The following is a 25,044-nucleotide window of genomic DNA, read 5'->3' as shown; positions in this document are numbered from 1 at the left end:
GTGGAACTATCCACATTATAGAAAAATAGCCTATCATTCAGTAATGCCTGCTGAACATAACCCAAGAAATTATTCTCTCACCCAAATAGCCAGATTTCATTCCCCTAAAGAAAGATGTATTTGACTTCTCTCAATTTACTGACTTGCCTAAAGAAGCATACAGGGGAATCAACTAAAATAAGATGATATGACTTCACAGAAGAGAACAAAGGATAATCATTTCCTAGCACCATGAGTAGAAATTCCATTATCATTTCATTTCCTAAAAGAACTCACATACCATCAGATGGTCCAACTCTCAATTATATGGTGTATTGTATTCTCTAATGTATTTTACATGTCAATTGAAACAAATACATATATATATATATATGGAAAATTTACTTTTGAATATAAAGTTTTTGAATGTCTAAGAAAAGCAATATTATAATTCATTTTATGCCCCCAAATGATGTTAACAGATAATCATTCAGCCTCTTGGGCACTGTGGGTTCATATGAATGGTGCTATTTGTAAGATGTTTTCACAATATGGCTAACACACACATACACACACACATACACACACACACACACACACACACACAAGATGAATGCTGCTAAGCCATTAGTGGTCTACATAGTTACTGACTATGAATATTTACAGTATTATAATATAAAAAATGAGGGCATTAAATAAAATCTTAAGTTACTTCCTATGCATTTGTTTGTGGTAACCTTTTCCTGAAATTGTATCCCAGTGGGCAGCCAATTGGGTTTGCCACTCTCTTTGAGGCTGTACTTAATCATCATCACTTCTCAGTATGAAGCATAGCTTCTGTGTAATAGAAGTAAGGAAAAGAAAACTGCCTCTGAGTGAGCTAATGCCCTGATCTTACAAAGATGGTTCAAGTGCAAGCGTACTGAAAAACATGGCTCAATCTTTTACCAATGTAGTTAGTTAATGTTGTTCCTTTTAAGTAAGCCTTAAGTAGCAGTCCTTGTGTTTTCCTACATTCCTAATTCTACAAAATTGTAAATGATGGCAGAGTTATGCAAACTGAAACATTCCTTGCGAGTCTCCACTAAATGCAAGGTAATGGGATAATTAGAAAACACGACTGAAGCTCTGTCAGCATGTTAGCTGGAAATCAAATAGGAAAAGGTGATTTGCTAGACTACTGCCTAGGAATCACCAGTAATGTCAGAAACTATTTTTAACCCAAGGATTCTATTCAATTCTCACACATAGACTTCACAAGGGGAAGAGAAACCACAAGGTAAAGAATATATAGGACAAAAATCAGAGTGGAAAACACTAGTGGAACTCGATGTAAGAAAGTAAGAAATTAACTTATAAAAGAATTGCATTTCATGCTGAGAATGATGACAAGAATGAAATGAAAGGGTCACAAGCAGTTCCTAGAATAAGGAAGTGATAATTTATAACTGAGAAAAGTCTATCCAGAAAAGTGCATAGGATAGTGGAGGGAAAAGAAGAAACTACAAAAAATTAAAATGTATCTACTCAACTGAACAGATGCTAGGAAGCTGAGCTAAAATTTGAGGAATGCATCAGGGATATGATACTTTCACTGAATTTATGAGTTCTTCCTATCAATGCTTTAATATGTAAGGCTATAGCTTAATTATAACAAAGCTTCTTTGGTTTCCTTTGAGATACAACAAGGTATCTTATATGCAAACAGGCAGTAGATTAAAATTTTTAAAGGTTTTTTTCCCCATTTCATCCACGCACTCTGCACTCATATTTGCAGAGTGGACCCATTGTTTTTCTAATGCTATTAATACTAAACAGGGCTTATCCTTCCATGTTTGCTCCATATAAAGCCCCAAGGTCACATGGAAAATGAAAAAAATTCAGTTGTATGTATCTTTGGTAATATGTGACTGCCTAGTCATATATTAGTTTGTTGGTTGTATTCTTTATGCTCCAGTGGTCTGTGCATGCAGCATATAGCTAACCATCCTGACAAGATGCCAGAAGATGGGGAACAGGTATGAATAGGAAAAAATGCAGCTATTTTTTAACAGTCAAAAACCAAACAAAAAGCCAATATTTTTTTTAATTTAATTTTATTGTCAAGGTGATGTACAGAGGGGTTACATATGCAAGGTATTGAGAACATTTCTTACCCAATGTTACATTTTAAGGATTCTCCAATCACATGATATATCTGGTGTGTGTGTGTGTGTGTGTGTGTGTGTGTGTGTGTGTGTGTGTATTACTGGGATTGAAGGCAAAATGTCACACATACTAAGCAAGCATTGTACTACTGAGCCATCTCCGCAGTCCATTTACAATTTTAGAATTGTTTCTGCAGTTTGTTCTAGCAGACCAATCTGTACCCACCCTTCAAAGCCCAAGTAAATGGTATCAGTGTCCTAGAGAATGATTTTTACATGCATTTGAACAGGGCCAAGGTTAACGAGGTGGTTAGAGCTACATTGCATGTTAGTGGAGGATGGGGCAAATTGAAAATCATTACTTTGACCCTATATGTATCTCTGATCTTCTACTTTGCTCTTTTTCTCACCTTAGCCTACATAACCACATGTCCAACTTAGATCTTAGATAACACTAAACATGCTGAGAGAAACACAATCCTCTCCTCATGTATATATGCTCCTGGTCTTAACTGAGATCTGACTTATTCTGATAGTGTTTGTCTGTGTGTCCATTTTGATAAACCCAGATTACAAGTCTCAGGCATGAATGGCTTTGTTTCCATGCAGGGAGGGATTGTAATTCACAAAGTATGAGATTGAGGAGAGTTTAATGAGGAGATGGTCATTAAATTGAAACTAATTTTTGAAGGTACTCAAGTTGCTAATGACCCACATTAAATTATCTAGAGAAAACAAGCCCACTCAATGGAACAAAAAAAGCAGTATTTCACAAAACATGAAGGACAAGAAGATGCCATAAAAATGAAACCTTCTTCCCATTATGGGTTTTTGGTTAAAGAATGATAATCATGTCGTGAAAAGATGTGGCTTGGTGGTTTTGTAGGAAGGGGAGGAATGCCCCTTACAAATCATGTGAACTGTTTCTTCAAAATCCTCTCCACCAGGCAGGGAACCTTATTGAGATGGTCAGAAATACCCACAAAAGGAAAGAATGCTGCAGGGCATTCAAAAATAAAGTTTGACTTCCCAGGTGCTTGATGTCTTCTCCTATCAGTCTTTTATGTTCTGGGTATTGCCTATTACTGTTTAGTTGGTACTTATTATGTTATTATGGTTTTATAATGGAACTGTGTTACAGCATGGACTTTATCACAGAATCATATGAAAATGTTCTGCAAGAGAGAAATGAGCCATGGAAAAGTTAAATGAAAATCATTTCTAAAAGGCACAAATTAGGAAGAAAATAACAAGGTTTAATAGGGCTATAGATGCTAAAAAATGCCACTGAAAAATCTAAATCCTCTGAGGGAAATACGGTTTCATTCTCCTAGAAAAGAGTTCTATTTATTACTTCTTCACCAGAGACTTGAAGTTTATAATTTTTCCAGTTCCAGATTCATATCATAAAATCACTCATTGAGTCAGTCTTTTAATATTCATTAAATAAGCCTCTGTTCATTTCCATTAATCAATTCAATTAAGTACTGCTTCTTTCATATGCTTTCCCAGCTACAAACTAACTGCTCTGGCATGAACCTGAGATAAGGTCTCACTAGGGTTTAGTGGATGTCATCATTGCATACTAGACTCTTACTGTTCAATGAAACAGACAGGAAAGAAAGAAAGAAGAGGAAAATGAAAGGGGAGAGAGAGGAAGAAAGGATGGGAAAAATCACCAGCCGCTAAATTTCCATTGAACTAAACCATAAACCTGTGTTAAGAGTTCATTGGCAGGAAAGACCCAGGCAAAAGTCTCCAGGTTTAAGGGCATCTTATTGAGAGTTGTGGCCACTGTGTAGAATTTAGAAATCAATTCAGTGGCATATGTGAGACCATAGTTCATGTGCAAGGGTCTCTCCCATTAAAGTATAATAAGAAAGGGTTCTTTTGCTAGGTGCCAATGGCTCAAGCCAGAAATCTTGACTACTCAGGAGGCTGAAAACTGATCAGAGTTTGAAGCCATCTTAGAACGAAAAATCCATTAGAATCTTATCTCCAGTTAACCAGCAAAAATCTGGACGTGGAGCTGGAAGTGGTTCAAGTAGTAGAGTGCACAGTGCCAAGCTCTGACTTCAAGACCCAATACTGGTACAAAAGAAGAGGAGGAGAAAGAAGGGGAAAAGAAAGCAGGGGGAGGGGGAGGAAGAAATAAAGTGGTGAGCTTAGTAAGCATGAAAGACTTCCATCTCTTCAAAATGCCATGACTTCTTTAGTTACAATATTCAAGTTTATCTCTGATTCTCAGGCCTCAATTCAAAGACATTAATTTCTTTTTCTCAATCTATGATCAGTTTTCTCCCTCCATAACTCACAGTTTGCTTCTTGGTTTACATTGTCCCTCAACTTACCACGTTCTAACCCTTTTGACTGAGCAACTCACTTTTGCTCTCCTCCACTCTGACAAGTATGAATGATGGGAAGGTATCAATATCATTCAAAGAATTTTCATTTTGAACTTTCCAAACATGCATTTCATAAAAATGTATTACATACAATATTAAGAGTCAGCATAATGTTCCTGTACCCTACCTTATGGTATACATCTGTGCCCTTTAATAGTAACAAGTCAGAGATGATATCACAATAATTCTATGTAGACTATTATAGTTTATATAAGGTATCTTCTAGTCATCACAATTACTTAAACTAGATAAGATTTCTATGGAACTTCTAGCTAAAAAGAACTAATTTTGAAGATGCCAATGGCTGGACTATGACACATAGAATTTGCTTGCTTTGTTTGAGAAGAGCACCACATTCCAAGAGATATTGCCCATCATTTTTTCAATGGTGAGGATGATAATAATACATCATAGTCTGCCCTCTATATCTGCAGACTACAGTGTCAACACACTACAGATTCACAGTGCTTTAAAACATAAATATTTGTGTATAATATGTGTAGATTTCCCCAGTCATTCCCTAAGTAGTTTAGTGTAACTGCTATTTACATATAATCTAAATTATATTATGCATTATAAGTAATATAGATGTGACATAAAGAATTCAGGAAGGTGTGCACAGTTTATATGCAAATACAATGCTACATGTACAAGGTACTTGAGTATATGTAGACTCTAGTATCTACAGAGGGTCTTGGAATACATCACATAGGGATATTGAAGGATAGAGTTCTGTAAAGGAGAAACAACCTCAAACTGTCTATTAAAGTCTTTAAATCAGATAATGTTTGTTTCTTTACAGAGAAAAAATGGCCACTAGCAATCTAATCTTTGTCTTTACATATACTGATTTCTTTCAGCAATTTTAAGAAGCCAAAATATCTGTCCCAAAACCAAGTACATTTGAAGCAAGAGCAAGCCTCTGTTATTAGGTTGGATGGAATTTGTGTAAAGATAGTGAATTTAAAAGCAAACATTCACAGATGTATTTAAATTGCCATCTGCTGGAAAATCATTAGGTTTGTCATCTTGTGCTGTGTGTTATTCAAGGACATATCATTTGGACTTTGGTTTGTCTGAAGATCCTGTTTGTAGTACCCTAAACTCAGAGGTCTTGGTAAATGTCAATTGTAGTACAGATTGTCAAGTCTGAAGTTCTAGCTGCTCTCCATTTTCCAGACATTTTTACTTACTAGATTCTTCAGTTATACTACAATGCAAAGACATCTTCAAACCGCTCTTAGACTCTCAACATGCCTTGCTTTGTAAGTATCACTACTGGGAGGTTTTAGAGTGTGTGTATGAGTGTGTGTGTGTGTGTGTGTGTGTGTGTGTGTGTGTGTGTGTGCACATGCACATCCGTGCACATGCAACAGTCCTGGATTTGAACTCAGAATCTGGCTGCTATCCCTAAGCTTTGTTTATGTTCAAGGCTAGTGCTCTACCACTTTATTCACAACTCTATGTCTGGCTTTTTAAAAGGGAGTTTATTTTATTTTTATCACTGTTGTTTTTAATGTTCTATGTGACATTTATGGTTTCTTTTGTCTGTTCTTCCCCCCTGGTATAACCCCTGTTTTCACTGTATTTAATTCTGATGCCCTGCATCTTGTATATACATTTTTCTAATTTGGGAAGGGGAAGGGAAATAACAAAATAAGAATACAGGTTGACCCATTTAACAATGAGATCTGCAAGACACTATGTTGAAAACAAACTTTACAACTTGGTCAGGGGGAGGCATTGGGGAGGAAGGTGGGAAGGGATGCTAGGGGAAAAACAAAGGAGGGGGTAACAATGCTCAATAGGAACTGTACTCATTATCTTACCCATGTAACTGTAACCCCTCTGTACAGTATCTTTACAATAAAAAAATTAATTAAGAAAAGAAAGAAAGATCTAAGTTAATGTCAAAATAAAGGAGTTTTTTTTGGAGATGAGAGTGTCTTATGAACTTTACTGTCTGGGTTGTCTTTGAAAATTGATCCTCAAATCTCAACCTCTAGACCTGCTAGTATTAGAGGTGTGAGCCAATAGTGCCCAGCCTTATTACTTGCATTTTTAAATGAGTGTAAATTGATTGTGGAAAAGGGTTTCTCTGTGACATTTTTACACATGCATATAAAGTATTTTGATTGCATTAATCTATCACTACTCTTTTAAATATGCATCTTAAGTTTGTAATTTTGACACTAAAAATTTAAGAATGAGCATATGTCTGAGTGGCAAATGGAGGTCCATCTAAAAAAACTAACCAGCACAAAAGGAGTCTGGAAGCTTGGTTCAAGTAATAAAGTAACAACATAGCAAGTATAAAGCATTGAGTTCAAACAGCAGCACTTCCAACAATAAGAAAACTCTAGAAATAAACTTCCTCATACTGAATACACTTTATTTTTAACATTTATTGAAAAATAAATTGCTGAACTCTGAAGCCAATTACAGATTTATTAGAGATACTTCCTCCTCCTCTCCGTGGCATCTAAGGTAGTAGTGGGAGTTGGAGAACGTACCATTATTTCAAGGGGCCTAAAAATGCATTCACATACCAAATCCTGTCTGTAATCTCAATGAACAAAGGAATTTGAGACTGTTGTGATTAATGAAATTTTAATTTCATTTGAGAGCACTGCTGAATTTGAATTAGCTTTTCTCTCATTAGGAGTTTTCCTGATCTAAGATGTCTAAAGAATAAAAAAAGAGAACAGTTTTTACATACATAAATAAGAGAAGAAATTGATTAATAAAGAAGCTGTTGGTCAAAAAAATCACACTATTGCTTATATATAAATACAATATTTGTTGTACAAGATAGCCCTTCTTCTGAAATGGATTTATTTTATCTGAAGAGTTCTGAGCTGTCTTTTAAGGGTCCCAACATTGAAACCATTCTCTCACCTGATCCATGCTTGAATATGGTTGTTCTTTGCCACCCTAAATGCATGCAGAAATGTCAACCTCCAAGTTTTATGTTAATGGTATCAAAATGGTGAAAATTTAATCTGGCTACAGAGTTGTCCATTAACACAGGTTAGGAAGTGAGAAGGTTAGAGAAGGTCATTCAGCAGAAGGCGTCATGATTGATTCCTAGCAGTCTCAGAGGGAAGAGAGAGAACACAGAGCAGAAAACAGAGACATGCTCCCATTGTGATGGGAAGGATCACAGACAGATCTTAGCAGCCCTGCCCCATGTTGTTTGGACTTCTTGAGCCCTAAAACCTGTAAGCAAAATAAACAAGCCAACAAGAAAAAATCAAAATAAGACAGCTCTTTCCTCCATAAAGTTGACTTCTTCAGGTACTTGATTTACAGACTGATATCCCTCTCCTTGTAGGAAGAACTGGAACTGAATAAATATATCCCAAGCCATGCATGAACTCTCTGCTTTCTTTTCATCCCTTTCCTTTCTTTAAGACTGTTTCATAGCAAGTCATCCCATTACAGCCAACAAGTAATAAAGGAGAGCTCCAAGGCTCAAATGCAGAAGACTATAGTTATCAGTGCTAACATAGTTTACATTACTTGGGTGGCAAATAAAGTTGTATTTTAGTTATTTTAATGTTTACAGCTTGAAAATACCTAATATGAAAGCTCAAAAAATGTTCCCAAATCTGAAACTTTACCATCATGACACCATGGTAGAAAATTCTACATCTGATTTCCTCTGATGGGTCACAGTCAAAACACAGGTACACTAAAGTTATTCCCTGAAACTTCTTTAGACTTGGTATATAAAGTATATATGAAACATATTACATATTTTATATTTAGACTTGGGTCTAATCCTCAAAATATCTTGTGTATGTGTACATTTTCCCAAATCTGAAAAAGTCTAAATCTGAAACTCTTCGGGTTGCAAACAGTTCAGATGACCTCTACTTGCTACTTACAATATTATATGCTCACTTACAGAAGAATTATATTTCTTATTGTGTGCCATTTAAATGAGTTTGGAAATAAAATGTGGTCTTAAAGTGTACTGCATTATAAGTAACAGATAGCAATAGAAATGATTGCTTTGCAGATACTATAAAGTGGCAGATGTTCTACAAGAAAAACACCAGCCCACACACCTGAGCACTGGCCAGCCTCCCTCTGTGTCTGGCACATCTTATACAACACAATGGGGCAACTGGGCAACCTGGAAACTTGGGGCAAGTTGAACTGCAGAGCCCAGATAAATAATCACAATAAATAAAGCAAAAAGGGACAATTGCCTTCTCCAGTATCCTGAGCGGTGTGTGTGTGTGTGTGTATGTGTGTGTGTGTGTGTGTGTGTATGTGTGCACATACACACATGGCCTCATGATGCAACAAAATCAAGAGGGATTTTAAAGACTCTTCACAGCATAAAAGAGACTGCAGCCATGGTGGCTTATTCGCCTTTCATAGGTATTTTTTCTGGGAAATGGAAATTTCTTTTCAAAAACCAATACCATTTCTTAGAAAATACAAGAAGAGCTGAACTCATAGTACTTCAAAAATGACTAGTAAAGAGCCCATGAAACCTGGGCATTTGTGACTCATATGTGTAATCTTAGCTACTCAGGAAGCTAAGATCTGAGAAACAGTTCAAAACCAGCACTGGCAGAAAAGTCTGTGAAACTCAACTCCAAGTAACCAGGAAAAGGCTAGAAGAAGTGTGACTTCAGTGGTAGAATACCACTGGAAAAGAAAGGAGGAAAAGCCTTCAGTACCAGAAGTAAAAAAAGGTCATGAATAAACTTTAAAATAAACTGAAATATGAAAGACAACAAGTGTCCAGTACTCCTTAGAGGAGATATCTAAAATTGTCAAACTCATAGAAGTGAAGAATTAAATGGTACTGGGGAGACTGATAATTGCTAATCAATTGGTATAAAATTTCAGTCATACAATATAAGTTCTAAATATTTGTTGCATGAAAGCCTATCTGTGGCTAACTATTCTATACTGACCATACCTATTAAGAGGGTGTATTTCATGTTAAAATTTTCTTGCAATAATAAGTGGGGTTTTTGTGGATTAAGGTGATTGTATGTTTCAAGAGGAATTGGATTATACCATAGACACTGGGATATGGTCGCAAATATACTGAAAAAACAGATGTGTGGATGGATAGACAGATGAAAGAAGGAAGTGAGGAAGTATGGATCAAAGATACTAACATTAGCAAGTTAGGAGGATAAAGGTTTCCTTTCTCTTAAAGAGAAAGAATATGCTGTGTATGGCTCTAATCCTAGCACTCAGATGGATGGAATAAAAAGATTTTGAGTTCTAGGATATTCTGTGCTCTATAGCAAACTTTAGGCTACTCTGGGTTCAATAGCATGGTCCAGCAGAAATAAAGAAGGAAAGAGGCAAGGAAGGAAGGAAGGAAGGAAGGAAGGAAGGAAGGAAGGAAAGAAGGAAGGAAGGGAGGGAGGGAGGGAGGGAGGGAGGGATGAAGGAAGAAGGAAGAAGGAAAGGAAAATAGGAAGTTAGGGTGAAGGAATGAAGGAAATAAACAAAGGAAGGGAGAAAGAAATAAAGTAAAGGGGGGGCTGGGAAGGTGGCTCAGTGGTAGAGCGCTTGTCTTGCATGCATGAGGCCCTGGATTGCTAAGCACTACATAAGCAAAAAGAAAAAAAGCCGGAAGTGGCGCTGTGGCTCAAGTGGTAGAGCGCTAGCCTTGAGCTGAAGAGCTGAGGGACAGCACCCAGGCCTAGAGTTCAGGCACCACGACCAGACCCCCAAAAAAAAGAAAGAAAAGGAAGTAAGGGAGGAAGGAAAGAAGGAAGCAAGGAAGGAAGGAAGAGAGGAAGAAAGGAAAGAAGGAAGGGAAGAAGAAAAGGAAGAAAAGAAGGAAAGTAGAAAGGAAGAAAGGAAGGAACACTTGTAAAGGATATTATCTCTGACTCATTTCTTTACAGGTTTTTGGCATAAAATGGGCTAAAAACAAATTTGTTAAAGATCTCAGTTCTTAGAAATGAATATCCTAAGTGTAAGTAGAATATAAAAGCTTATGGTGGTTTATCAAGAAAGAGAGACTTAGTTTTAGCCTTATTCTTGCCTATGTAAGCAATTAAAGGTTTGAGAAAGCTTTATTATATGGGTTTTTGCTGAGAAGAGGTGATGGAAACTAACTTAACCTAAATCACCCACCTCCTCCCTGAGAGTCATGTCTTAGAACTGTCCTTGCTGCAGACCCAGCTGAATTATTTCCCCTCCTCTTACCCCTGAATAAATGTACTAGCGGTCTTGGAAGAGAGTCTAAGATCAAGGCCATGTCTGAGGCTGATGCACCCAATGAACACACAGACTGTTGAAATCTTTAACTCCTCAGTCAAATAGCATTGCTCACCCACCCTGCCTGCATCTCACCCTGTTTCCATCTGTCCCCCCTCCCCCCTTCACTCTTTCTGCCTAATATTTAAAGAGCCCTAGTGTATGGGGGCGGTGTGTGTGGGGGGAGGTGCGTCATTTCCCCTTCAGCCAGGCTGAAGGAAATTTAGGTGCCCTTCCTAGCCAGGCTTCACTCCCCAAAAAAGCCTATTGTTCTGTTGAGTTCCCTTTCTGCCCTTTATTCTGATACCCACATGACTCAGTTTCCTCATAAGAAAAAATTACAACTCTTTGTTCTTCATGATTTTCTTACTCTCTAGGATACATGTGTTCTTACTAACATGTGCAAGAAGCTTATGAAATATGCCTAGATAATCAGTATAGTTTAGATGATAAGAAACATATTTATGTTGAAAAATAAATATAATCTAAGATGCTCACTTCTGACAAGAGAAATCCTATTTTACAGTAGGACTATCAAACACAAATAGACAAGAAGGAGTAGCCCTGGATAGGATCCATCTATTATAAACTACTCTTAATGGAAGATTTGTCAATCAAGCAAGCAGACAAACCAAATTTTAAATGCAATTCTTGCATATTATACACAAGGGCCACATGTATACAGCACATAGTCTAGAGACTACAGCTACTGGGGTAAAGAAATAGAAAATGATATAGAATATAGAACTTTATTTGAAGAGAAGATGAACCACTAAGTTTTCAATATTTTTATCAAGGCATTTTAAAAATAAATCATCTTCAATGTGCAAGCAAAAGGAGTGTGTGAGGAGGCTTAGAAAGGAGAAATTGGTGTGATCTCAATATAGGGTTATGGGATTGGGATAATGATCTTCACAACTATTATTTTCACTACTCCTCCCAGCAGACTTCCAGTACATAACAAGAAACAAGCAACAATGAGAACACTAGCATAAGTTTTTGGAATTATTTAAGGTTAATAATATATTCTAGAACTGAAGGACATATTCAAATCTCTCTTTTTTACCAACAACATTGTAAAGATAGAATATGGAATCCATTTCACAAGTGTGCTGAGTCCCAGGGAGAACCGCCCACGAGAAAAGTAGCAGAAACACCTGAGTATATTCTAAAAGCTTTTTAATGACATATTTACCATCTCATTTTATGTTGGCTCAACTTTGATGAATATGATGTCATGCCATGCAATCTCATCTTTACCTTTTCTATCTTTATCTCTTTATCTTAACACTATTCTCCATTCAAGTCAAAAGCCTGGTCTGGTCTGAATTCTAATATCACCACCAAAAAGAAAGCTCATCATTTGTAAGAAACACTTTCACACATTGTACTTATCAAGCCATGAGGGCCCTGGGCCCACCATACTACAATCTATCAATCCTATCCAATCACCACTATAAAGAAAACTTTTGTACTTGGAGATACATCGAAGTTTTTGCATATCACTTATTTAGCAGGCTATGAGGAAGTGAAATAGAAATAGAAGTGAAATCGAAAAACGGACTTGCTTCTTTCTACACAAACCAATTTAAAAAGATGTACAAAAGCAAAATTCTAGTCTGAAAATTCTATTACAAATATATCTCATTTATAAAAGATACTTGCCTCATAACAGCCTGAAGAAGATGAAGGGATCACTGTATCAGCCAAGAAAAAATGCTGATACCATTTCATACTTACAGTTTGAGGGAAAAAAAGGAAAATGAAAATAACTATAAAATTCTCTTATAGACAGGTTTCTTTTGCACGGATGATACTTGTTACAAACAGCTACATGGGTCCACATATATGAAGATACATACTTATGCACAGAGCATAGTTCTTCTGTGAATAATATATAATAAACATGTAATATAGCATATATGTCACATATTATATGCTATATTACATATGGCATATATGTAATATATTATATATATGCTATATTACATATAATACATATCATATTATACTATATGCTATATTACATATTTATTATATATTATATATAACCATGTATATATAATTAGTTCTCCAGCTACATTGGGTCCTAAGATATTAAAATATAAGAGCAAAAAATGGCTTTAAAAATAGGAACTCTTGGTGAGTTTTGCCATAATGCACTTGATCCATCTGGACCAAAGTTAAAGTGAACCAGGAGTGGTGTTTTATAACAAGCATGGCATTGCCTGACCTTTTCAGTACTGAAAGGCAAGATTGATTGGATGATGGAATCCTGCCATTCACTCACTGGGGATAAATTGGGATCTTGGCTCTGATTTCTACCCTAATTCTACTAGTCTGAAACTCTTATTAAGAATTAATTGAAAGATGCTGCTTTATAAAATACAGAGCATTTTGTTGCAAATAGTTTTCCGCAGAGGGGGCCAGTAATGGAGATACAAAACTGATACAGTTCTATAGCTTTATGTAAAATTAAAAATAGGAGAAAATCTCTGTGCTTATATTTGGCCTCCATTTTAGAAAATTTATTTGGTTGATGAAAAGAAAGATATCTGATCATATGGTGGAAGAAGCTTACAAGTCTTAATATTAAAAGTTTATTTAACAAATAAAGAAGGTTTAAAATATGAAACAATATGATTAACACTTTTATATAAAGTAGGCAAATTTCAACAGATTTGACTTTGATAAGAAGCTGAAATATAAGCCCAAGTTTGTCTATACAATCAACAGATTTAATGGAAAATTAAAATTTCTGGAGAATCAAATGTTCTGAAAAAGAAAAGCAACAGAAAACCCACCCCACCAAAAAGAAAAGAAAGAAAAACAAAAAATGAAAGAAGGAAAGAAAAGTTTTTCCATTTGTTTCATGCTCCATATTTATATATTGAAATAACTACTGAATGAATCAGTGTAAAAAAAGATTCTTTTGAGCCAGGCACCAGTGGCTCATGTCTGTAATCCTAGCTACTCAGGAGGCTGAGATCTGAGGATCACAGTTCAAAACCAGTCCAGGGAAGGAAAGTGCATGAGACTCTTACCTCCAATTAAACACCAGAAAACCGGAAGTGGGGCTGTGGCTCAAGTGGTAGAGCAATCACCTTAAGCTGAAGAGCTGAAGGACAGCACCCAGGCCCAGAGTTCAAGCCCCACGACTTAAAAAAAAGATTCTTTTGAGACATGCACTGGTGGTTCATGCCTGTAATCCCAGCTAGCTACTGAGGAGGCTGACATCTGAGGATCAAATTTCAAATTTCAGGGCAGCAAAGTCCATGAATCTCTTTTTATTTTCTTAATATATATTGTTTATTGTAAAGATACTCTACATAGGGGTACAGTTACATGAGCAAGGTAATGAGTATTTCCTATGGAGCATTGTTATACCTTCCTTTATTTTTCCCCTACCCACCTTTCCTAACTTTCAAATATCCAAGGACAGAATTCCAGTATACACACTCACACACACACACACACACACACACACACACACACACACACACACATCGTATTTTCTTGATTTATTCATCTACTAAGGGGCATCTGTGTTGTTTCCATATTTTAGCTATGGTGAATAATGCTGTGATAAACATAGTTGTGCTGGTGTATATAAGCATATATATATATATATATATATATATATATATATATGCTGCCATCAGAAAAGAATGACACTGCCCCATTTGTAGGAAATGGAAAGACGGAAAAAATCATATTAAGTGAAGTAAGCCAGATCCAAAGAAATATAGGTCCCATGGTTTCCCTTATTTACAATAACTAGTATATGTCTAGGCTAATCTTATCAGATGAGCAAAAAAAAAACCTCAAAAGCTATGTACATATGACCATATAAGATGATGCTAAGCAACATGGATACAAGAGTTTTTCTTTATGGTTGTGGTTTTTAATGTACTATGTGACTTTTTTTTTTGTTTCTTTTGTATGTTTTTTCCCCTCTTGTCACTGGTATCCTGCATCCTGTATATACATTTATCTAATTTGGGGGTGGAGGGGAAGGGGAATAACAAAATTCTGAAACAAGGACACAGGATGACTCACTGCAACAATGAGACTCACAAGATACTATGTTGGAAATGATCTTTACAGTTTCCTGAGGGAGGGTGGACAGTAGAAAAAAAAAAACAAAGGAGGCAAAGGAGGGGTGACAATATTTGACAAGACCTGTGCTCATTACCTTACTCATGTAACTGTAACCCCTTTGTACAGTATCTTTACAATAAAATAAAAAATATTTTCGTAGAAAATTTTAAAACAAAATCTAAGAAATAAGTTGTGTCTCAAGGATCTAGATAAAGTCTTATTTATAAAAACTCTATTACAGCACCCTGGCCCACAATTCAAGCCACAGGAAAGCACAGGAAAGAAGGAAGGAAGAAAGGAAGGAAGGAAGGAACGCAGGCAGGCAGGCAGGCAGGCAGGCAGGCAGGCAGGCAGGCAGAGTTATGTCCTTCTATTAATTGTATAAGGGTTTTGGCATTATGAAACAAGTAAAATCCATTTCTTCTTAACTACAGTCTAATCTCTAGATTTGAATGGCTCTGAAAAATTAAAATCAAAATGAATTTGCAGTTATTCTCATAAATTCTCTCATCTATGAATTGACTTCTTTGGATTTATATGATGGTATCTGAAATGTATTAGTCTAGTTCCTTATACAATTTAGGAAGTAGAATTCTAGTGCCTTTGATTAACAAAATTCTGAAATAAGGACATAGAATGACCCATTGCAACAATGATACTCACAAGACACAGTGTTGGAAATGAACTTTACAACTTTGGAAGGGTGGGGAATGTGGGAAATGGGGGAGGGAAGGGATAGTAGGAGAAAAACAAAGGAGTGGGTAACAATGCTCTACAAGAAATGTATGCATCACCTTACTGATGTAATTTTAAACCCTCTGTAAAGCATCTTTAGAAAAAATAAGATTTCAAAAAAATAGAAATTTCTGAAAGGATTGAAGATAGATAATAGTCAGAGTCCACGTGGCCATGACTCACCAGGCTTAAGTTAAAACACATGCTGCTGGTAAGATGGGTCAGGCTCACAGTGACAACATGGTGTCTTAGAAGTTATTATCCACACCTTGTACATTTCTTGTGTTGCATATAGTACCTAGTATTAGCTCCAATCATGATAACTGCATGAGAACACAACTCCAGGATATAGAGGTAGTGGTTTTAAATCTAAGCTGGCCTCTCCTATGGGATGGGAATACATGTTTAAAATGTTTCCTGTTTAGCAAGAAACACACTGCTTTGGATTGATGAAGTGACATCTACAGAGCAATTTAGGGGATGAGCAACATCAAGTAGTTTGTGTATATTGGATTCCTGTCCTTTTTTATTGGATTCCTTAGTTGAGTTCTATTAAATTGATAATCCAGGCCTCTTTGCGGGGTGGCTTTATTTCAGTGATGGGTGAAGTGATCTTTTATATTCTGTGAATGATTATCTGTGGTCTAGTGGACAAACCAGTCTGAAGGAACGGTGAAAAAGGGTTTTTGTATCAAGTTCCATCATTGATTTTCTGACAGCTCACTTATGGCCCTCTGGGGGTCCAGTTTTTTCTTCATAGCATGGCTTTAATAGCTATCATTTTCAAGAGAAACATGTCAATGATATATGAGTTTCAGACACTTTGAAAGAATTCTTTACAAAAGTAATGTTTATGTGAGATTGCGACAGATGTGATAGAATTTGGAACTTGGAATATGATCTATTCCAACTACTTCATGTTTTTCATCAAAAATACATCTGGGCTCCCATGGAGTCTAGTCTAACAAACTTTGAATACTACACTAAACACTCAAAAATTGAGAGAGAAGTAACTAAAGGATCCAGTACAACACCTGATAACTACTGAGAAGAAACACCCAAGCAACCTCAGTCATCTCTAAAAACAGTGTGTTTGATTCTCATAAAGAAACAAGGGGCTAGTTACAATCTACAGCCATGTTACTTTTTGGCATTTCTCTCGAGTGTGGAATGAGTGTCCGTAAAGAGAAAAATATCTGCTATGGTCAAAGACTTAATTAAAAATAAACCATTAAATATTTAGGGATCACTTACTCTATACAGGTAGAATATAAGATAGTGATGAGGAGTAGGAAGAAAAAAATGTGTATGAATACCATGAAAATTACTCTTCATTAAAGATAAATTGGTCTGATTACCACAGTTACAGAATATGCTCTTTTAATAGATGAGTGTGATCTCATGTAGTACTCAATTACTCATCTATCAATTTAGCAGACATTTACTGATGCTCTGTACATAGCTAAGACCTAGAATTTGCTTTACACTGGATAAATAAAGACGACATGGCTCATTTTATCTTATGTAAACATTGGAAAAATACCTCACAGACCAAATTAGGCTTGCCAGCCATTCCCTTTTTGATGAAAAATATCAGATACAATTTATATGTCATTAAAGTCACTCTTCTACAATAAATTCACAAATCTAGGAAACTAATACCATTATTTGTAACAGAGTGGTGCTCCTCCCCCAAAGAAAATCCATACGCATTAACAGTTACTTCACATTCTCCTCTTACTATGCTTCTGTCAATCCATCACTCATTTGCTTTCAGACCTGGAGGCAGTATCTGTTTTGTACATTTCATGTAAACTAATCATATAATATTTGGCCTTTTCTATCTTATTATTTTTACTTTGGGTAATATTTTCAAGGTTCATCCATTTTGTATTATGAATATGTATTTCATGATTTATAATGACAGTATAATAGTCAAATGTATGAATATGTTGAATTTTGCTTATTTATTTACTGAACATTGAAGTAATTTTCATCTTTTGTGTCCTATGATTAGTGGTGTTATGTATGAAAGTTTTCACATTGATATATTATCATCTCTTTTGATTTTATATCTTATAATAGGATGAATGGGTCATCTGAAGACTGTTTACTTTTTTGAGGAACTGCCAAACACTATTTCAAAATAGCGCCCACATTTTGTATTCCAACAAAGTATGAAAGCTACAATGACTCTGATGATTATCATTGTCTTTTAAAAATAATGGACTTTTAGTTAATATGAACTGATACCTATTTAGTTTTCATTAGTATTTAATGACTAATGCTTAGCATCTGAGAAAAATTTTGTGTTTACAGCCAATTCATAAATCTTTACCGGTATATGTTGAAGAAATTGCTAGAGTAGCTGTGTCAATTTATCATCTGGATTATTAGTCTATTGTTTAATTTTAAGAGTCTTTTATGTATCTTCAATATTAGTCTTATCGGATTTACAATTGGTAAATAAAATGTTCAATTTTGTGTGTTGTTGCAATTTCTTCATAGTGTCCTTCAACTTGCAACTTTGTATTTTGATCAAATCCAATTTACCACATTTTTCCCTTTGGTTCCCTGAGTTTTAGGTGTTCATGGTACAGTCTTGGGTCCTAAGACTAATACTGATATTTACTTCTAAATGCTTTATAATTTGTTCCCTTATATTTTAATGTTTGATCCATGTTTAATTTCCTCCATATAATGAAAACAAATGGACAACATTTATGCTTTGCATGTGAAATGAAGAGATAATGTTTTGTTTTATTACCTTGCCTTGGTATATGTGCTAAGTAGATCAGGAACCAAACTAAGTATCTTAGTTTCATAGCCTAGTCCTGAGACCCTCATAATTACTTTACACAACAGAAAAAGAAACTTCTCAGATTAAATAAAAAATATTTTGTTAGTAAGATTAACAGGAATATTCAAGTAGACTAGATATAATTAAAAGGATCTTTATGAGAGGAACATTAAAAAGTGGATTATGTGTATATAGGAGAAGGTGAAGGGAAAATGAAGCAGTTTAGATACATGTGACCACACATAGTGAAAGAGGAAGTGATATCTTCCTAGAAGCTTCCAGAAAGAACAAGTATTTCCAATACTTGACTTTAACTCAGTAAAAATTATTTTGGAATTTCACTTCTACATTCTAAATCTATAATAATAAATTTATGTTGTTTTAAGCCACTAAATTTGTATAACAGCAGCGATAAGAAGCTAATATAACATTCATATCAAGTATCAAATGATTTTCAACTCATATATCCATGTCTATGCTCTTAGTTCTACTGTGTTGAGCTATACAATCCTCAGGTAACTCCCACAGTCTAAATTGCTGCAGTTTTGAAATCAGTAAGCCTAAATCCTCAAAGATAGAGCATTTCTTTTACAAGTTGTCTTTTCTCAATTTGTTTTGACAATTCTGCTTCTCTCACATACTTTCTATGATTTAAATTCATGTAAATTTACTAAGACTATCATATCAGGTGTCTTCTAAGAACATGCAGTTGAGATGAATGTATATTCTCTTGTTGGATGAAGATTTCTGTACTGATGTATCTATCTTTAGCTATATTTTTATTGGTAAAATTCTTTATTTTCTTCATAGAGGTTTCAATTGCTGTCTGGTAACTTTCCAGGTGAGCTAAAGGACTTCTTTTAGTATTTAGTGAATAACTGGTCAACTATCAATGAGTTGTTTGTTTTCTTTTATTAAGGATTTAAAATTTTTCCCTTACATTTTTGAAAAATGTTTTTGCTAGAAAAAAGTCATGCTTTACTCTCTGTCTGCAATTTGGATGTTTTCTGGCCTCTGTGGTATCCTAAGAGCACTTGAAAGCTAACCATGACATTGATGATTATTTGTCTACAATAAGTCACTGCTCTTTGGCTTCTAACATGATTTTGTCTGTTTGGTTTTGACATGCTTTGTTATGATATGTCAAAATACAGACTTCTGAGTTTGTTGAATTTTTTGGTATCTAATGTTTGTCACCAAATTTTAGTGCATTATTTCTTCAAATCCATTTTCACCAATTTCTTGTTCTTCTCCCCCTTTCCCAATCTCCCTCTTATTTCTCTCTTTTCTTCTGAGATTTCCATTATGTGCATGTTTGAATGTCACTCATTTCCGAAGCTTTACTGATTTTTCTTTAATTTTTTTCTGTTCCTCACATTATATAATCTTAACATTTATGTTTTCAATTACTGTTTCTTTTTTCTAACTGTTCATATCTGCGGTCCAGCCCTTAGAGTGAATTTTTTCATTCAATTTTTTGTACGTTTTATATGTGGAATGTCATTTTTTCTTATGATTTCTATCTAGGTGCTGTAATTCTCTATTTGGCTTGGCATATTCTCATAGCTTCAGTCCCTACATGTGGTTTCCCACAGATCTTTGAACACATTTAAAATGGTTGACTTAAAATCTTTGTCAAAGTAAGTCCACTATCTTTTCTTCTTGTGTATGGGCCATGCACACCTCAACTTTTAGAGGAAACTTAAATATTTAAAAATAACATAATATACTAACTCTGAAAATCATATATATATTTTATTGTGAAAATACTGTACAGAGGCGTTACAATTACATGGGCAAGATAACGAGTACATTTCTTATCAAGCATTGTAGCCTCCTCCTTTGTTTCCCCTTCCCATCCCTTCCCATCCTCCCCCCTCCCAATCCTCCCCACTCCCCTCCCCCCCCACACCAAAGTTGTAAAGTTCGCTTTCGACATAACAACTTGTACATCTCATTGTTGCAAATTTTTTAAGCATGCTGATAGCTGCAGTCATTTGTTCAATAACTTTTTTAAGCTAATTCTGTGACATAAATTTATTATTTAACATGCCTAATCCAGGCTATCTGCATTTTATTTTGTTATTTTATTGTCTTTATCTATCTACCTATTTATTTATTGCACAAAACCTTAAAATTGCCCTCTGGTAATGGCCTAAGGTACTATTAGATCTTTCCTGAGCAAGAGAACAGTCCTATGTGTATGTTTGCTGTTTTCAAAATCCCTGTAGATATTTTATTCTCTAACTTATGCTTTCAAGTTTTTGTTATCTCTAACCATAACTGTTACAATCTCGGGAAGCTACATCTTAAACTATTGCCTCTTAATATTTTAGACTGATGTCGCACTGATGGGCAGAAGCTGTTCAGACTGACCCAAATAAGTGTTAAATCTACTTTGTGAGTGGAATCTTTAGAGAGTTCAAATAATGGCAATGCTTCAGGGATAAGACTTTGAAGGAAGCCATACTGTTCAGCCCTCTCCAGCGGGCTTCTAGACTGCAGCTTGGCTGCTACCTCTGTTCTTGTACTTACTCATGTTTAACCACAATTGTGAGCTGCTTTGTTAAAGGTCACCTTAGAACTGGGACTGAAGATATAAGAACAGGGCAAGTTAAAATATAGCATAGCTCTCCGTTGGTCTTGAGATGGAGTTGTTTTCCCTGTATACATGGTCCATAGTTGGTACACATCTTTGATTAATGGTACATGCTTGTAATCCTAGGTATAAGTGAGGTAGAGATGGGAAGATAATGGTTTGAGACTACCACTGGCCAAAGGTGTATCTCAGAAAACAAGCCAGACCTGATAGTGTTTGTCTGTAATCCCAGCTATGTAGAAGTCAGAGAGAAAGATGTCTCAAGATGAGACCCAGACAAAAAGTAAAGACCTAACTTGAGTTAAAAAAAGAAGTAAAACAAAAAGAGGACAAGGAGGTAGCTCAAATGGCTGAGCACTTGTTTACCAAACCCTAGTTTGTTCAAAACTTAGTCCAAACCTAATACTGTCAAAAATAGAGCTTCGAGTTCATTTCATAGAAAATTATTCTGTATGATAATCTGCACATAACTCGGGAGCCTCTATGAATTGAACTCTAAGAGAAATAAACAAGAGACATTTTTTAATTGCCATTGTTCCTGTTTTTGATTTCTTTTCCTTCTGTCTTGTTTGTTAGTTTGTTTGTATTTGGGAGAGTAAGGGAAGGTGTATAAACGGTGGAGCCAAGATGAACAAATTCAGTAGTGATACTTAGACACTGTGGAAAATGAATTGGATAGCTAGTAGGGGGGAACGGGAGGGGAAAAACTGGGAGAGAGTGATGGAAGGGGAGACATGGTTCAAAAAGAATTTTACTCATTACTCATTACCTGATCCATGCAACTATAACCCTCTGTATATCAACTCTACAAGGACAATAAAAATATATTTAAAAAAAAAAACAAAAAAGGAGCTTTAAGGAACCTGAGTTTGGTAAGTTGTGTTGTTTTTGCTCTTGTACAGGAAAGACTTTTGAGAGATCTTTTTTTGTTGCCACTGCCTATTTCATTAAATCAAGTTTTATTGAGTCACATGCTTCCACATGTAAACATTGCCGTTGGTTGCTTTTGTGCTTTTACAGCAGATCCGAGTACTTGTGACAAGATCACATTGCTTGAAAAGCCATATTGCTTTATTTACTATCTCATTTTATATGAGACATTAATCACTTTTTACATGGAGTGCCTACTTTTTTAACATTTGTGATAGAATTTCAAATGACAACCTTTACAGTGCAGGGTTAAATTAAAAAATAAGATAAAGTAGTCCATAACTTAAAGAATTTATTCTGGAAAATATATACCAGGAATGAGGAGATGTCCATCAGTTATCATCAGTCTTAAGAAAATTATTTTAAGTGATCAAAATGAAACATTTGGGGTCAGTAAGCTAAGAGAATCCAACAAATTGCCCATCACTCAGTGTGGAATGTATAGCAAAAGGTTAACGTTCCCGCTCAGAGAAAAAAAGTTTCTGCAGTATTCATCTTGACCAGTCACTGCAGCAATCTTGAATGTTAAGTATAAAGTATGAAATTATTATTTAATTGTAATAAACTCACCTTACATATGTGTGAAATGAGAGCCACACCAAGAACATCATGCAATGTTTTTACACACTAAAAAGCCAACCTGAGCATATTAAACAAAGCTTAGACATAACAGAGAGTACAATATAAAATTCTTGGACCCAAAAATCCACTTCCTAACCATCAATCAATAGAAAGTCAAGTAAGTCTGGAATTGTATGTTTCATATCTTCCCCATATACGGGATCAAAACTATTTAACCATTTCATTTTCTCTTCACATGAGAAAAATCTGGATTTTCATATGACTGACAAACTTACTTCAGATAGACTAAGCTATGGGTACTTTAAAGGCATTCTATATTACATTTCAGTATACTATATGTGTAGTCTCTAAAAACATTACTGTCATTTTTTCATTATATGATCAATAATACTTAAAATGAGCATTTGTGTGGATAGAAATAGCATGAGGATTTATTCAAACAATTAAAGAACTTGAGATTTATAAGAGCTATTCATGTAGTCTTGTAATGTCTGTTAAACTATGAGGAAATAAGGACAAGAGCAGGACAGAAATAGGCCGAGATTACTAACTTTGTGAGCAATGTAGCAGAGGCATTCATGATTCTAGAATCAGTATCTTGATAGGAGTCTATCATGGAATTATTAAACACTGAATAGAGCTACACTGACCATGCACAATACTTTTTAATGCATTTGAAAAGATTAAAGCAGATTTTGATATAAAAAATTTTTGGAGACTGGTAACTTCTGTTGATTCTGAAAGAGCATTATTTCCTTCATATCATAAAATAAACCCAAGGTGGCAAATTTAAGCTGATATAAATCATTTTAGAGGTTTGTAAAATAGACATTCCACTAAAGAAGAGGAATTCGTCCAATAGCTGCATCTAAGAAACTAAATCTCCTTTAGGATGAAGTTTTTTTTTCTTCCATGTGTGAACAATGTTTTGATCAGGACTTACAAAGTGAAAAAAAAAAAGCTGACTTTGTGAAGGAAAACATCAAAGCTTCTTTTTCACTAAATGAAAACAGTAAAGACCAAAGCAGATTGCAGCACCAACCTGAGCCTTTGTAGAAGTCCATGTTAGCAGTGCATGATGAGCAAAAGGGAAAGAAAATTACATATGCATTAGTTGAGCTGCTATTACAACATAAAATTGAAAAATAAAAGAGAGAAAAAGAAATCCTTTTCCTGGTTATTCAAATTAGTAGCAACATTTTTAGTTAGAATTTGAATGCTTCCTCTCATTTCTCAAGTAAACTATCACTCTAAGTGGATATAAAACTTCTAATTTTGTGGAGACAGAAAGCACAAACATCTGAGAAAAACTGAGTGATATCTTTATCTGTCCTCTGGCTCTGAAAGTTGATAGCTAAGATCAAGGGCCTAAGGAAATAAAACAAATCCTTGAAGCTTAACTCACACTCCATAGGAGGTACCATAGTCACAGTTGGTCAGTGATGGCAAAAAGACATAATAATTGGTATTTTTGAAGTTATAGCACAAATACACCAGATTAATTCCTGAACTATAGATCCTATCTCACTTATTCTAATTGTTACTTTGCAGTTAGAATTGCCACTAACTGATAGTTTTCTAGTTGTATTTTTCTTCGCTCCATAACTTTATTATAACTAATGTGGAACTCACCTGACTAATGGTTTAATCATGGCCATCTCTAAAATTGGACAGTGTACTCCCTGACATGAGATCTGCTATCATGTTTTTTTCCCCCTAGCCCTGTATTGTCAGTACTTAACTTGGGCCTAGTCTAAGGCTTTAAAATTATTTGTTGAAAGATGAAAGAAAAAAAATGTGTTCCCAAAGAAAAATAAATTATGAATACTTAGGTATTTCAAAAAATTGTAGTCCAAATCCAAAACCCATCCTCAGTTTTAATTCATTTTTTCACATAATAGATTAAATCATTAATGAACAAAATAGTATTTTTGAACAAACTAAATCAGGAAGGTTAGTTAAACAACCTGCATCTGTTATCTTGAGAAATCTAATTAACTTTGATTGAAACCATCATCATCATCATCATCATGAAAGTCTATAAAGAGTGGAGCTTGCAGTCAGACCTTAGTAAACTTCCAGAACTTTACAAAACTGAGCAGGTGGTCAAATCTGCTATCAGCATTTCAAAAGCTATTATTAAAAGTGGTCATTTACCAGTTATAAATTATGTGGGCTAATATCAGAAGAATATCATTGGCTTTAGATTGAAGCATGGAACATTAAAAGTGCTTAATAAGACACTTGGGAAAATTCCTGACTTTAGAGAAATGTCTGCTTTATGATATATGGTAGACATGATTAACTCAGGGTTAAGTGGTAAATGAACAGTGGACAATGTTCAAATGATTATTTTATTGAACATTAGTGTTGCATCTATGAAAATAACTCATGAACTGCCTTGACAAATTTGATGATGGCCATGATTGGATTGCAATTTAGATCCCTGGCTATGGAAACTAGAATGTTTTGTGTGGTTCATTGTTGCTTTCATGTCGATACCCAGGCTTTTTGGTTTGC

At 35.1% G+C, this 25,044-nt stretch overlaps 1 protein-coding gene across 1 annotated transcript in view; it reads right to left on the bottom strand.

Moving 5' to 3' along the window:
- The window catches only part of Thsd7b (thrombospondin, type I, domain containing 7B), a 793,597-nt gene that overhangs the window by 97,321 nt on the left and 671,232 nt on the right, over positions 1 to 25,044 (bottom strand). The gene's annotated exons all lie outside the window — the stretch shown is intronic.

This window comes from Dipodomys ordii, unplaced genomic scaffold (genome assembly GCF_000151885.1).
Source record: "Dipodomys ordii isolate 6190 unplaced genomic scaffold, Dord_2.0 Scaffold133, whole genome shotgun sequence".
NCBI classification, from domain to species: Eukaryota; Metazoa; Chordata; class Mammalia; order Rodentia; family Heteromyidae; genus Dipodomys; species Dipodomys ordii.
Note: the sequence above shows the minus strand (reverse complement) of the source record. Positions and strands in the feature narration are given on the sequence as shown.